Source organism: Lutjanus erythropterus, chromosome 9, assembly GCF_056507025.1.
Source record: "Lutjanus erythropterus isolate fLutEry1 chromosome 9, fLutEry1.hap2, whole genome shotgun sequence".
Lineage (NCBI taxonomy): Eukaryota > Metazoa > Chordata > Actinopteri > Lutjaniformes > Lutjanidae > Lutjanus > Lutjanus erythropterus.
Window position 1 is genome coordinate 29048554 of NC_139325.1, and position 16611 is coordinate 29065164.

The window sequence follows — 16611 nt, forward strand, 5'->3', positions numbered from 1 at the left end:
ATGCGTTTATTGCCCTACGGGGACTGAAATACAGCTTAGTGATCTTATCATCAATTTGATTTAGGAAGTTTAGATGCACTTGATGGGGTTTCTCTGTGGTTTCAGATCTTGAAAGTTTTTTTATTAGAGCAGTCACACTGGCTTAACTCTTTCAGAGGGGCATTGCTTTGGAACGGCAGATTATAAGCGCTGTCTGAGATGTCAACTTTATGTTATTTTGAAATTTGAAATGTTATATCAAATCATCCACAGAGTGGACTTGCCACCATCACTGGACATGAACAGTCATGATGTGAATGAAGGAAAGCTTTCAAAGGGACTGTTAACTTATTTAACACACCATTGATCTGAATATCTGTCCCTCAAATGACTTTTGTTGTTAACTGAAACTAATTTTATTCTTTTACTGTTCTTGTATTCTTAGGGCTGGGTGACAAACAATCTAACATTTCTTAAATTGCAAGATAATAAACTATGATACACTGTTGATAAACAACAGTGCTTAATTCAATATTTAGAATGGAGAGACAAGTGATGGCTATGAGCAAAGGTGACAAAAACCTCAAATGTCGTTGTTAGAGAAAAAAAACAACGTAATAAAAAGTTGGTGTTGCGAAACTTTTGCCCCTTAAAGCCTTGTTTGGATGATTCAATCTTAAATGGAACAAAGCCACTTAAAGTTTGACACAAACAGATAGGTGATGTATATTGTCAACTCTGCCAAAAACCTTTGTCAATAAAGATGGAACATAAAACTTAAAAACAAACGAATCAATTAAATTAAAAGGACTCAAAGTGGAAGCATTTACTGTGTACATAACACCAGGAATTAAACCCCTCCACAGTAATGTTACTATAAATAACTATATATAACATATATCCTATCTGCTATTTCCAGCACTAGCAGACACATTACAAATTATGTTTTTTGCATTCTTCCAATAGTAAGTATAGTAAGAAGTATTTAAACCAATAAACTAACTGACCCAAGATATAAATTCTGTGGCTGTGTTTTAGGCCTGTAAGGTCATATTAGAAATTGTATTATTTGCTTTTGTTTATACATTCCATTATTTATTCAACTATATTTTCTGTTTGCAGCTCATATTATTTGTAGTCATTGTGTTATGTTGTGTGTGTTATGAATCTGGTGCTACAGAATTTCAAGCTTAAGGCCACTTTTATAGGCAGAATATGCAGGATCTGCTGCTGTTTGTACAGAGAATTCAAATTCAAATCAGAGAACTAAAACATTATTTTCTGGTTGTTTCACAGCCTTTACGTTCTAAAGCACAAATAAACACGCCCACACCCCTGCACAATGCTGGATGTTGTGTGAATGCAGCCAAATTGAAGCTTCATCCTGTCCCTGTGTCTTCTTAGTCTGCTTTGCCTGTGTGTGTGTGTGTGTGTGTGTGTGTGTGTGTGTGTGTGTGTGTGTGAGAGAGAGAGAGCATGCGTGAAAGTGTGTGTATCTCTCTCTTCAGCTCTCACAGACAAAGAGCAGAGAATAGAGCAGAGGACAGCAATGTAAAGGCTCCTTTAAGCCCCCTTTATGTATGAAAATAGATATGTCCATCCAAATGATGTAACTGTTACTGCCCACATACAGTTCCATCCATTGGCATGGATGTTAAGCAATACATCCACTAGATGTCCATCCTCAAAGTCAAAAAATATAACAACAAACATGGCAACGATGAAGGTTGTAATAATGTACCTCTTGAGAAAGAGGCAAAAGTGGAGGCAGTGCTGTAGATGGTGGTGTTCTGTAAAGCCATTAAATACAGAGAATAGAACAGATTTTTTTTACTAACTAGGTCAACTCACAATGGATGTCATTTCCAATACTTTCAGATTTTTTAACACTTCTTTGTCATGTTCTGTGGTTGTGTCTTTCTTGAACTATTGGCTACACTGCTTCACTGACCCCCACGACTACTGGTGGTACTGCTCTGTGTTGTCTGTCAACACGAACAAAAGATTTGCAGTAGGGATGCACAGCCAGAGACCAGAACCGACCAGTTTTCAGTGTGACCAGCCCTGACCAGTGACCAGCCGGTCAGCATCACATCTGATTATGTGCCAGTCATATTCACACACATGTTCTGCACAGTTGTCACATCATGTGTGCAGCAGACACACTGACCATAATGTCACACCCACAACAGTACTGATCACAGACACACATTCAGACACATGCTTTCATGAAGTCATGTTAGCAATAGATTCCAAGAACAGAATAAAGAGAAGACAGACAGTCTACGAGGAGACGGAGCAGCTGAGCAGTTAATGCTGTCGCCAAAGAGCTGATGTTAGATGTTGCTAATGTTAGCCAGCAGCAGATTGCTGTTCAGACTGACACTTAAAATCTCACATCCTGTTCTGGCTGAAGAATAAACAACCTGTGTTGATGTGTCTCCTCAAACATTTTCTCATCCAGACAAACTTTTCCTTCTGTTTTTCTCACTGCAAAGCTTTACTACAGCAATCGGTTGCACTGCGTCAGTCTCTGCTTTGTTTACATCTGCTTCCTCAAAAGATCATGTGAAATTCCATTCCCCAAGCTCCCACAAAATCATTGTCATTTATATTGTGATATATATTATATTGGCTGATATTGCAATGTTTTGTTTTGTCCAAAGTCCAAGTCTGGATTTATGTCAATGTCAATTTTATTTAAGCAGCAAAATAAGCATAAAATAGGATAAACAAACAAAGCAAAAACATATACATATATGCATATGAAAACATACACACATATACACACATGCATACAAAGACATACATAAATAGTACATACACCTACATTTACATGTATGCATACATACACATACACACATACCTACCTACACACAACTAAATACGCATGGATACACACAATAAGCAAGAAGAATGCAGCACAGAGGACTAACTCAGCCTGAATGAAACGCCAAAGAGCGGAGGTGGGTTTTAAGCAGTGACTTAAATGTTTCTGGGTTCTCAGCAGCTCTCATATGGAAAGGCAAATTATTCCATAAATTAGGGGCAGCTACTGCAAAGGCTCAGTCACCTCTAATTTTGCGGAACAGGAACATTCAGGAGCAATTGGTTAGATGATCTTGTTACTCTGACTGAAGTGTGAAGATGTAAGAGTTCGGATAGACACGGCGGTGCCAGTCCATTTAAAACTTTAAATTCAAACAATAAAATCTGAAAATTGATCCTGAACCAGACAGGAAGCCTAGTCATGTGACAAACTATATTTTTGAAGCTGTAAAGTTCAGAATAAAACAACATGCAAACAAATAACTAAGCTCTCAAAAGAACACATAGTATAAAGGCTGATAAAATCCTAATTCATTACATGCTCCTCAACTGTTCGTCAAAGCGAATGTCCGCTACATTTACAGGGGACAACATTTCACCCCACTTGGCAGCATTAGTACCATGGAGTTAAATCAAAATGCACTGCCAGTTGCAGTTACATGTCCAACGCAGAGCATACGTTGAAGGTACAGATACAGTATCTCATGCTTCTGTGTTGTTAGCAGGAGACGTTGTGAGAAGAAGCTTAAGATTCTAGGCATTGTTTGGGAAACAGCCTGGAATGAAATTAAGAGAGACAGCAGTGAAATGAATCCTGGTTGGTCTCTCGCTCCAGCTAATCAGATAACAACAAAAGGCAGCAGAGCATGGGGGAATCTGTCAGCGGGAAGTTATGGTCCTGAAACTCCGGGAGAGGAGCAAAGAGATGGAGCGAGTACACTGCAAATGTATTTGATTGGGGATGAAAGAGTGCCAGAGTTTCCTTGGTGGACCGTGCATCTAATTGCTTTTGTTACGGATGCACCAGCAGGTGTCAGCAAAGCAAATGCTAACTAGGACACACACACCAAACCGCCCCTTAGATGAATTATTCACCCTGAGCCTGATATTTAGTTGGGCAAAACTGGAGTGTGAGAAACAGAAAGTTAGTGAAATCTAGTGCTGGCAGTGATTCGTAAGCAGTTTGAGCTCTGTCATCTCAGCTCTTTCATATTCAGTGTGGTACAGAAACACACACAATGGCATGATTACATCACAATTGGAGATGATACTGTCATTAGCATTTTCCTCAGGTTTAAAGATCTGATGTTTTTGGTGTCTTATCTACCCCAATAAATAAATAAATAAATAAAACAAACAACACATTTGACCGTGTCAGAATGACTCACTGTTTCTCAGATATGCAACAGTGGGGGTCCCAACTCTCACGCTACCTTTGATATCTTGTGTCACAGAGGGAGAGCACTAAATGTCTCAGACAGCAGTTTGAACATGACATCAACAGCTTCCCATAGCTGAAATACTGTACAATAAACATGTCACTCAAAGATGAGATGTTAATGTACCTGTTTGTTTAAAGCTTCAACTATCTGCAACTTGATATACAGTATATCCTGTTGAGATGGCCTCTGACTCACATAAAGAGATGGGATTTATTTGAAACTTGACACTGCAGGTTGTTTTGGTTTCAGCCTGGGCTCCATACAGTCAGCGTTGTTGACAAGGCTCATTAACTTTATTCAAATTGGGTTCCTGCATGTGTTTGATTTACTAAAAGATGCAACGATTGGTCAGTTAATGAGGAAATAATCATCAAGGAATAATGAGGCAACTGTTTTGATAATCGATTAATCATGTAAGTAATTTCTTAAGCAAATACTCAAGCCATTCTCTGGTTTTAGCTTCTCCAATAAGACGGTTTCTTACATTGTAAATGAAATATCTTTCAGTCTGAATTAGGGCTGCACAATATCATTTTTAGTCATATTGCCATTATTTTGACTGAAATTGCAACTGCACTGTGCGATACGATTAGTGGGAATGATAATTTTTGCATCACAAGTTTAATTTTGACTGAAAACTCTTAAAATCACAATGATGCAACATTTGTTGGCGTCTGTACCAAACAAGTGTTTTCTTACATCTGGAGAACAAGATTTGTAGGCCAGGGCGTCTCTGTAGCACTACTGTATGTCATTATAATGTTGTCTGTCACACATTTTACCTTTATCAAATTACTGTTTGGTTCTGCGATTTGGATATTGCACTTGGCCATATTGCAGTTTTGATAATTTATGATTAATTGTGCAGTTCTAGTCTGAACCATTACAGAGAAATGAAATATTAATTTGGTGCCTTTCTGTTTGTGATTATGTGCAACAGCAGAATTAAGGCTGTCCTGGATGCCATTTTTGGGGCTCAGTGTTAATTACTAGCAAATATTCAAAGCTTCAATGGGGTGAGTCCAATAAGAAACAAGGACAGGCGAGGAGATATCAGCCACCGTCTGTTCCACCACGGCCTCCAAAGTCTCAAAAGAGTGTGTTGCAGTCAGAAGCGCACAGGGAATACTGAGCTTGCACTCGTCACAGTCCTGTGCTCATGGGACCACAATTTTTCATGCAGAGCAGAAATGCTCCTACAAGAGGATGCTTCGATGCTCCCTTTTCGACATAGTAGACGCAATGTCTCCTTCCTCTGTTCAAACTAGAATTAGTAGTTGTGTACCTCCACCAACCAGTCAAGTTGCAGTTTACATCCATGTCTGTCCAAGTGTATGTGTATCTTTTGTTGAAATTAAGTTATCACTATATTATATGTATGATTCCAGTGAATAATTTTCAGTAAGAAACATGCCGTTTTTGCTTAGAGACAATTTTTGCAGAGGCGTGGAGGACCGAAGCACTGAATATTATGATTTCACTGTGAAGTTGACCTTTGGCTTTTTGAATATAAAATGTCGTCACTCCATCATTTTATCCTATAAGATATGTGACAAAAAAATCTTCTAGGCATTCCTGAGACATCACTCTCATGACAGTTAGATGGATATGAGGTCACAATTACCTTGATCTTTGACCTCCAAAATCTAATCAATTCACCCTTGAGTGCCAGTGGACATTTGTGCCAAGTTTTAAGAAACTCCTTCAAGTCCTTCTTGAGATATCACATTCAAAAGAACAGAACGGACGTATGGATGGGCAGGTGAGCGGACAGACACCATAAAAACAAAGCATTCAAATATTGATGTGGATGTCATGTACCATGGCAACAGTAAAAGCTTCAAGGCATTCAGGTCAGCCCTAAGCAGAACGTCTTGCAAATAGAAGATGGCCTAAAAAAAACAAAACAAAAAAACAGAGTGTGAGCTGGAAATTTCCAAGGTCATTCCTTCAGTTTTGATATAAAGTATTCGCTAACATTTGCCAGTTCTACTTCACGTGAGTGATACCCAGGTACATAATTTCCAAAAAAGTATAATTCACAGAAGCAGATACTTCGTAATAAGTAGCTCTGAATGGGAGTTCATCATCCTTCTCTTCTCCTCTGAGTGTTTGGCAGTTGGCTGGAAAGCTGTTCTAAACTGACTGGACTGTAAATACTGTCAGTAAGTACTGTTAGTATGAAAATGTGCATGAGTGATTTCACACTGCTACATACTGTATGTGGCACTTGTATGTCATTATTACAGCATGATGGCTCTGTAATATCACCTGACAAAAAGTGGCAGTTGTCAAGTGACAACCTGAGGTACCTACTGCCATCAATATTGTAGAGCCTTATGGACTAATTCATAATAGCTCCTGTAGATGCAGAGAGTAGTAATTATAGATAATCTGTCATATAGATGGAGGCCGGAGGACGTGTCGGATGGATTGGCAGCTGTCTCTCATGTTGTGTCAGGTCTATTTGCATCTCCATACGGTCTCAACGCTGCTTTTAGCTAATGACTGTCTGTCTCATGTCAGCTAGATCCTGTCTTCTCTCAGTTTCACTGCTACGTTTTCTGTCTGTTTTGCGCTCCCATATGCACTCACTCTTCATTTAGTCAGTTTCCTTTCCTTTCAAATTCCCAATCTCTGCCTGTCTTTACTCTCTTACTCCCTCTTCTGAAGCTCATGATGAAGGAAGATGAGATTTATGCCTGCAAGCATGACTGGTATAGCGAAACTAACCATATATACATGTAGAAGTAATGAAATATTGAAGGACTATAGTTTTTGGTCCTCAGCTCAAACACTGATGTCCTAACCTGTTGCTTAAATCTTTCCATCTTCCTTTCCTGCTTCCTTACTTCCTTCATCCCTCTGTACTGTCATGTATTTTTTATGGTCGGCAGATTGCAAAAAAGGGTTTCAAATCATTGTCAGCCCTGACCTTTTCTTTCAAAATTGGCCCGAATGCACGTCATATATTGTTAGATTTCGTGGGTGTGCATGTGATTCAGTGCATATTTATGTGTGTGCATATGAGCATGCTCCATCTCCACAAATAAAAAAAAAAAACCCACTGTAATCAGAATGCCACAGTCATTACCTTTCATTTCTCCAGAAAAAAGGAGCGAGTTTACAAAAATCTATTTGCAAAAGGTCAGACCAGACAGTCCAACACTTTGCTGTTTCATTTTCATTTTGTACCGCCCTCCTCTTCTCCTGCTTTTCTCGTGCTCTCTCACTCCCCTCACTATCTCCCAGCCCCGTCTGTCTTCCTCCAGAGCATTTCTCATCAGACAAACAGAGCCTGTCTTGCTTTCCAAAGAAGCCACAGCGAGCAGCTATCAGCCTGTCACATCTTATCTGAGTTTTCGCCTTCTTTCCGGAGAGAGGAGACAGAGCTCCAGTGGAATCATGGCCCTGTAGATTCTCTACCATTAAATAATAATAAAAAAAAGTCTGGCAAGTTCTCTTGCCAACCCGTTTCCACCATTTTCAGGTATTCTGGGAGTATTCTGGTCGCTGTTGGAGTCCACGAATTTGTCACAGGGCCGTAGAGTATTTCTGGGTCACATAAGGAGAGAAAGTTGAATGTGGCTGAGTTTGGATACAGAAAACACAAATTTCTCCAGATGGCAGCCCTCATTCAGTCAGCTCTTCATGAAATGCCAGTTGTAGTTGTTTGTTTTACAAAACAGCAGCTGATAACACTGACAGATTTACAAAAATCCCCTTGGATTTATTTTTCCATGTTGCATATTTTGCTGGAGACAGTTGTTTGTCAGATGTTGTAGCTATGTAAATATTTAATATTTATAATAAATTATTTATTTAACACAAAATGCATATTCCAAACAGCTGGATGCAGGGCCAACTTTTGAGCTCTTTGACATTTAACTGACAAAGTCTGATGTCAACTTCTTTAGTGTACTGCAGGGACAATGTACGTGATGATGTGTCACTCTGGCTCCCTCTGTAAAAATACCAAAGGAATTTGATTATAACAAAAAATAAGCTCTGTGGCAAAGGTTTATTTTGTTTAGCAGGATAATTTTCACAAACAAAAACTGTAGTCTCATTTAGTCATATGTTAGCAACTGCCTTTTTTAACACACATAAAAACTTCAAAACTCACAAATAGAGTAGGATATTTACTGACATTTTATATCATAGAACAAAGTGTGGAAATCTCTTGAGCTTGTGTTAACCACGTATCTTATTTCAGGCCTCCAAACAAAAACCCATTCAGAAAACATTAACTGACTTCAAGATAAAGGTACCAGAAGTGCTAATATGCTAAGTCATCTCCCCATTTTGGCACTTCTAGGACTCCTGCAGCACTATATTGTGAAAACCACTGGGATCTGTTTGTCTTGGAATCTGGTGAATAATCTGCAGATAATAACATAAACACATTTCCTATTTGCTGCATTGGTATGGATGTTTTGCTTGTGAGTTTTTTTTTCAATCTAAAACCTTTATCAGAAGTGTTTGAGAATAAATTGAAAGATAAAAGCCTGTGACAGTCAATTCATCATGTCTTATCCTGTTAACCCTCAACATATGACACCCTTGCCTGAAACTTGGTGCTCAGATGTGATTGCTTTGCACAACGTAGGATTACTGAGGACATTCTGGTTTTAAAGGAGAAGGAAATGCGACAAAGATTACAGTGATACTGTGGGGAAAAAAAGCTTCTTTGACATTCAGAAATGGAAACAGATGTCCTTGCCGACATCTGAGTCTAGATGGATATTTAAGAACAGAGAATGGGAGGGAAAGGCTGTGTGACAGTGTCACATAACCTTGAGCAAGTAATTTTATATTTGTATGGCTTCAAGCCCTCATGACAGATGGAGTCCAAATTTACATACAAATGTTCAGCATTTAGCTGACACACCTACTGTACCTCTGAGCGACTTATTATAAGTTCAACAACAGAAAAAGAGCGTCAACATTTTCAACATCTATTCGTGCCAAGGTCACAGCACCCAGAACAAAAAGAAATTAATATTCACTTATTATCTCTAAAATGTGTGTGCATAATGAATTAAATTATACAAGTTGTTCTGTAATGGTAAAATATAACAAATGGAAAACCTTGGCAGTAAAGAGGGGACTAAAAAGTAAACTTATTTCTTAAAATGAAACGGCTTGAAAAGTTCTGCCCTCTACTTTATCCAGAAGGTTAATGGAATAGGGTCTTATTTAGAGTCTTCTAATCAAAACGATGAACTGGGGCAAACGGAGACAGATACTGTAAATCTTTGATATCCGTGACTCTCATTTATTTCTCCAGCTCTCTCTTGATCTCTCTCTTTCTCCTAATTAGCTGATTATAAAGGAGGTTATGTAAAAACTTGCAATGCTCATTTGAATTCTAGATTAATTTCTATTTCCAAAAACCCAGTCGTTCCCTCTCAAAACTTTCTCCTTAGGCTTTAGTTTCTATTGTCCGCTTGAGGTTCTTTCATCCATTTTTCTTCATCTCTATGATATCATTTACATAGCCTCTTTCTTTCTTTTGATCTGTCTTTTTGGCATATGTTTACTGTATAAATGATTCTAACAGTATCCTGGTTTCTTATCACCTCTGTGCAGCTGTGTCTTAATTTATCACCATGTTCTGTCCCAGCAAAGAACGTTCAGAAGCCTGGATAAGGTGTTTACATGCCGCAGTATCCTGATTTCTATCAAGGAAACTAAAAAAGGATGGTACATTACATAAGGGATAATGTACAGTGAACAGACCATTATTGTGAAATCAATTCGGACACATTTGCCTATTTGCTGTTTATTTGCAAATAGCATGACTGACATTGCATCGTCTTCTATATCTTCTATAACAGTGATTTTCAAAGTGAGAGCCCTGGCCCCTTTGGGAGCATCCATAAATTATTATAAAATATAACTTAGATCACATATCAAAATCTGATTTGCCGTGCCCATCTTTCTTATTGCCCACCAGCCTTCTTACTGCTCCTGAAATTTAGAACTGATTCACAAGGTCTTTTCCTTTTTGAAAAGGAAAAGACCTGACACACACACACTAACAGCCCAACTGACAAAAGCTCAGCTGCAAAAAATCCAAAGTACTAAACAAGAGATGAGTGCCCAAAATGCACTGCTTCAAGATCCTCTCCAATCAGTGTTAAAAACCATCTTAACTCCAGAGTCACTTAAAACAAAATACCCTTCAAATTAAGCAAGTTTTAAATAAAATCATTTTAAATAAAAATTGCTGACTTAGGGTTTTTAAAGACATCCTCCATATAAGGGGCTCCCTGGCCATAAGCTAATGCTATTTGGGGGACTTTGCATGTAAACGCTTGGGAATCTCTGCTCTATGGTGATATAATGACTCTTACATCTTCTTTAGTGTCTGTGTTTTCTATCTGAGTCATCTAGACACAAATTCAAAAACTGAACTACAGTATTATTCCCTGGGTGTATGCATGTAGGCCTATACAGTATGTATAAATCACTGTCTATTTTGTTTCCAAAAGCACATGGCTGCTATGTCAATGTCAGTACCCCTGGCCAAGGTGCTGGCACAGAAATGAAGAAACTGTACAGTGGCTGCCTACTGCTCCTAATACCAGGAACGGGTTAAATGCAGAAACTGAATCTCACTGTATGACTGTATATGTGACAATATAGGTAGATGACCTTTGCCTTTACCTATTATTTATTATTTTATTCTGTATACAGTCATATATGTGTGTAGCAAGAAGGGACGACAATTTTTATTTCGTTTTGCAACCCCATACAGACAAAAAAGCGTGTGGTATAACATGCAACAAACACTTATGCCCCATGGATGTTTATGCGGTAGGCATCTAAACAACTACACCACTAGGATGTCCTCTGTCTGTCTTGTCTACTTTCATTTATCAATTAAATGCTGAGTATCAAGTCTGAGTCTCATCAGCAGCCTGAAATGAACTGTTTCTAAGTTAATGAGATCATAGTTAGAGACTCAAATCACAATCAAGAAATTAATTCATGTAAGAATATTGCCTCTCTGTGGCCTCAGAACATTGCTGGAGTCAAAAGGAGAGAAGAAGAGACTGATTAATTGTTTACAACCACCCTGCCCTCTACTGGTTTCCTGCGAGAGTGATAAGGGTTTGATTATTCTAGATTAATTAACATGATAGAACATTTACCTGAGGATTACAACAGCCTTTTCTTTTTTTTCTTTTTTGAGTGGGGTTTACCAATTTCTCCGTCCTTCCTCTGGTGCGGACCACATTTCAAAAGCACATTACAGTGCAAAATAATATATTTTTTATTAAGTGCTATATTAATGTTTACTTAAATACTTAATGACCTCTTCTGTAGAGGGCAAGGTTCCCAATATTGAGTTCAGACTAAGAGTGCCCAAAACCCTTGAGTTACCTTCATTCAAAAGCATTTTAAAGAGACTTCCTGCCAGTAACTGCATGTTCAGTTTGATCCCTATATTTCTTAGGGAAATAACATAATCTTCTCTGAAAATTTCATGGGGAAGGTTTTTAAACTTTTTTCCAAGATTTCTAGATCAGACAAATGAAATAAAACTCCAAGAAGCCCCTTTACAGACTGGGCCAAGCCAAAGCATCCACAGATCGTTGCTGTAGGTCATGGATACATGTCTTTCTTCTCTTCAAAGTGAACTCCTGGTGACTCCTTTACTAATGTGTGCTCTGAGTCTCTCTTCCTAGCCATGAATTAATCAAATCTTTGGAGAAGGGCAAAAGAGAGTAGGGTGAAAAGAGGAGGGAGGCAACAAGCCAAGGATGCCTAAAGAGGAAAACTGATTGTGTGTCAGTGCATGCGTGTTTGTGTGTGTGTGTGTGTGTGTGTGTGTGTGTGTGTGTGTGTGTGTGTATGTGTGTGTGTGTGTGTGTGTGTGTGTATGTATTAGAAAGAGAGATGAGGGAGAAAGGAGAGAAAGGAGAGATGAAAGAAAAACTGAAACAACTGAGAGCAACTGAGGGGAGAGATCACCTAAAATGTAAAATATTTTTTAAAATGTATAGTAAAGTATTTATTTATTTATGAAATTATTCATTTATGTTTCATGTAAATAAAAAAAATGCAACCGATGTGATGTGCATAGGACTTCTAGCTATAATTAATTTTCAGTCCTTATTCCTAATTAGGTTTTAAGGGATAAAACATGAAGCAGCACAATATTACAAATTACAACAATATTTTCTATGAAGTCACTGGCTTAATCAGAGTTACTGAAATCAATCTACAGATTAACAGTAAGAAAATGATTTACTTTAGTAGCATTTTAATTTAATTTGTAGTACATATACTTATATAAGACTATATGAATGACTTTTGGGAACAGTTAGACTGTACTCATTTATGGTTAAAAGAAAAAAAAAACAGAAAATGCAGCAGAAAAATAATTATATGAAGTGAGTGAAGGATAACATAATTTAAGAAAACAGAATATGGGCAGGTCAAAGTTTATAGTTCAACAATTATAGCAGTATTTGGTCTGGAGCAAAGTCATTTCAAGTAAAATTTGTATTCTGAATATAAAACAGCAAAATATAACTACTGAGTTTCCATCATAGTAAATGTAGGTGGTCTCTGCAGCACTTGTTGGACATTACGCATCACACCTGAGCAAACAGTGGTGCTTAACTAAGTTGTTATCTAGCATCTGAAATATACTGTTGGAAAGTTAATCAATGACACCATCATTTTCTGTGTTCAGTTTAACTTAAATATAATCGTGTTTATTGCTATGTCAGCAAGGTAACTAGCCAGCTATAGTTTGTCACAAAGCCTTGTTTTGATCCACTCCTGTTTGTCCTGTTAAAGTTACTGCATCGTGCTGTGAATACAAACTCAACTAATCCTGTATCCATTTCAAATTGAAAGTAGTCAGTGTCTCACTGGACAGAACCCCAAGTCTTTCACTGAGAAACATTTACCAGAATGTGTTATATTAAATTTGCTGAACTGTGATCCCATTCTAATTCATGGGCTCTCATTATGTTGCACTCTGAAGCAGCTAAGTCACATCTGACACATACTGGTAAAATTTGGTACTATACTAGTCCTGTCCAGTATTTGGTATAATGAGCTGCAACTGTTTTTTAGTAACATTTCAGAAGAAATATAATGATATAAGGATGATTTACTTCTTCATAAAAAATCCATTTTTGAAATGCTCAACCACAGTGAATTCACACCTTAAAACAAATATTGTGCATAGGAAAACAGAAAACAGATTAAATCATTGTGCTTCTGCATAAAACAAACAATAGAGTGTTCTCTCGAGTGCACTAAAACTGTGTCCTGATATAGATTTATTGTTTCCATGTGAAGGATACAGTCTTCAAAGACTATGCAATGTAGTGTGAATCAACTCATTATTTCACTTTACTTTTTAAAGTCTACTGTCAGCCGACACTCTATTACAGCATATAAAACACATTAGTCATGCCGACAATAACAGTGGGGTAACACTGAGACTTCTCAAAGGGAACAATACTCCACTCTGAGGGTAGTGGCTTAATGATTAATAACTACACAGATCAAAAAATAAATTAAATGATTCATGAGTAGTTTATTCTCACTTTGTTATGACTTTTTACATAATTTTAAATAATGAATGCTGCATTCCGCACTAATGAAGTCCCCACATAGCAAGTTAGCCACGGCTTCAAATCACACTGCTGTTCTTCTGTGAGTTTGTGTTTTGCTCCACATTTGTCTCCAGGCTCTGGTTGCAGTGTCAACCTGTCCAGGCTGCTTTGCTGTGACAATACAACACCCTAAATACGTATTAATAACAATTAAAATTATTTATTCACTCAAGATCATGTACTTTCTTTAGGATCTTGATCCATGTCTTTAAGAACTGATAGATTTGATAATTTTCACACCATGGTCTAAGTGAATATTTGAGTCTGACTGGCTGCAGTGTGTTCATTAATTCCTGATAATCAGCATTGGACAAGTTACTGAAAATTACTAATTAGCTACAGTTACTAGTTACTGCTCTCAAAAAGTAACTGAGTTAGTAACCGAGTTACTTTTATAATGCACTAACTAGTTACTAGGAAAAGTAACATTTCCATTATTTGTTTTTTGCTTCAATACTCTTATTAATGCACACATTATTTTAGTTTTGCTGTGGCACAGTGTGAGACAAAACAACTCAAATTTCATCTTATCATTGCAGGCATTATTACAATGATGAAAAGTAAGTTGTGCCCCAATAAGACACAATAAATATGTTTTAAAACTTTTGATATAACTTTTGTTACATTTATTGTAGCCTCAACAGGCCTTAAAATCAATTAGCTATTCAGGCTGATCTTAAAACTAAATAATCACCAACATGTATAATACACATTTTTACAGAATAAATTTGCTTTGGCTTAACAGTTATTATACCCAATATCTATCCGTTACAGCCAGACAGAAATGAAATAAATTTATGGTCACATGACAACAAATGTGCACAGTTGCCTAGGAACAGGGGCTGGGTCAGCTTACCCATCACCTCATGTTACCCCACTCTCCCCTATCTGAGAAACTCAATGTATATACTATTTCATCACTCCTGCCCAGCCACAGTGTCATGTGTAATGACATGTCACAGAATCTCATATGCACTTGTGCAGCACAGTGAATTATCTAACACTCCTCATGAGGGAATGAAGGTTGTGAACAAGTAAAGCCTACTGTGTTGAGAAAACGCAGACAGTCCAGCAAAGACCAGAGTAGGGAAAGCGCCGCTCTCCCACTCGCACTGACAGAAAGGAGGGAGAGTGTAGCACACAGCCAATTCACCAAGTATCAGTCACAAAACACTTAAAAAAAGAGACATCCCACACATAGAAGTAAACGAAAGAGCAGGAGACCAAGATGCTGTCATTTCTCTGTGCAAAACTGGGGAAGATTAAATTATTTACAGTCATGGGGAAACAGCGCTCTCTGCACACAGTTGTACCAAACCAACAAACACTCAGCCAACTTTGCAAAATAGTAAGCTGATGTCATATCATACTGAGCTGCTCTTTGCTCACCATCCACACACTAACACCAACTTTCACATTAACTTAGAAAGTGACTTACCATCCAGGTGTGTTTTCAGGTTTCTGATTAAGTTTGATGAGGTTGATCCAGCAGCCTTTATCCCCGCAGATGTTACATTTAGTGATTCTATTGTTTGGGCCTTGTGTGAAGTTATTACAGCCAGAGTCTGTGACAAATGCCACAACAGCTGCAGCTGTGCTCAACAGTGCTGTTGCTGCAGCAGTCAACTATGGAGGACCATAGTTGCACCATTCTACATTAATGAGCTGGAATGAGTAACCATAACAAGAGGGACATAGTCGGAGCCTCCATTTACAATTTATTATGTTCACAAGCTAACATCTAAATTACAACGCTGAGTGAACTCTTTCAGTCCCCCATCCTCTGAAAACCACAGGCTGTGTAACACACAAACTGCAAGCAGTAAACTGACCCTCTGAACTTACTAGTATTTTTTTTATCACAGAAGTAATTATCTCGCATCACATTCACTATTCAACTTGCTACTTTAGGCCGCAACCAACAGTACACAGTCTATCATTTGTTCATAAAATGATGTGAACACAATGACATAGCATTGTACACTATCTTACTGACTTTAAGTAGTGAAATGCATAAGAACGTTATGGGATGGTAGGGGTATTAACCACAAGTTTCATCACAATACAATAGAATATCATATTTTTTTTGGACAACAATACGACGTTTGCCAAGATAAGATTTCGATTCTACTCAGGGGTCTACCATCGATAACAGGCGATATCATATGTTCAGCTACACTCACAAAAAGCAACAAAACTATGATTAGACAATTCTATGACTGAACTCTTCTAGACATGTGACACAGACATGCCATGGAAATTTCAAAATAAAGGCATGACATGAAGACGACAATATTGAACGATATTTTCACTTTGTGTTGTTCATCAATTTTGCACAAACACTGAATCAATATCTTGCTCCAGACTGAGGTAATGTCACACCTCAATGGGACGGTAATGACTGGTCCAGGTATTCGTCACACCCACAGGCGTTACCAGGGAAGCAGAGTTATTGCTTGTGAAAAACTTTAGTCAGAGTTTGATTGTAAGACACCTGAAAATATAAATGATAAATTATTGGATTCATGTTTCATGCCTCCACGGCGGCCATTTATTCCTGACAAGTGACACCTCATCAGGCATTATCACTTCCATATGGTATTTTGGAATCTAAAACTTCACCCACAAGTAACTACAGAAATATTATACTAATAATATACTCACTGTCCATCTGTCTTTAAATCTCAGTATCTCTTTCTTAAACCAAGTTTAAA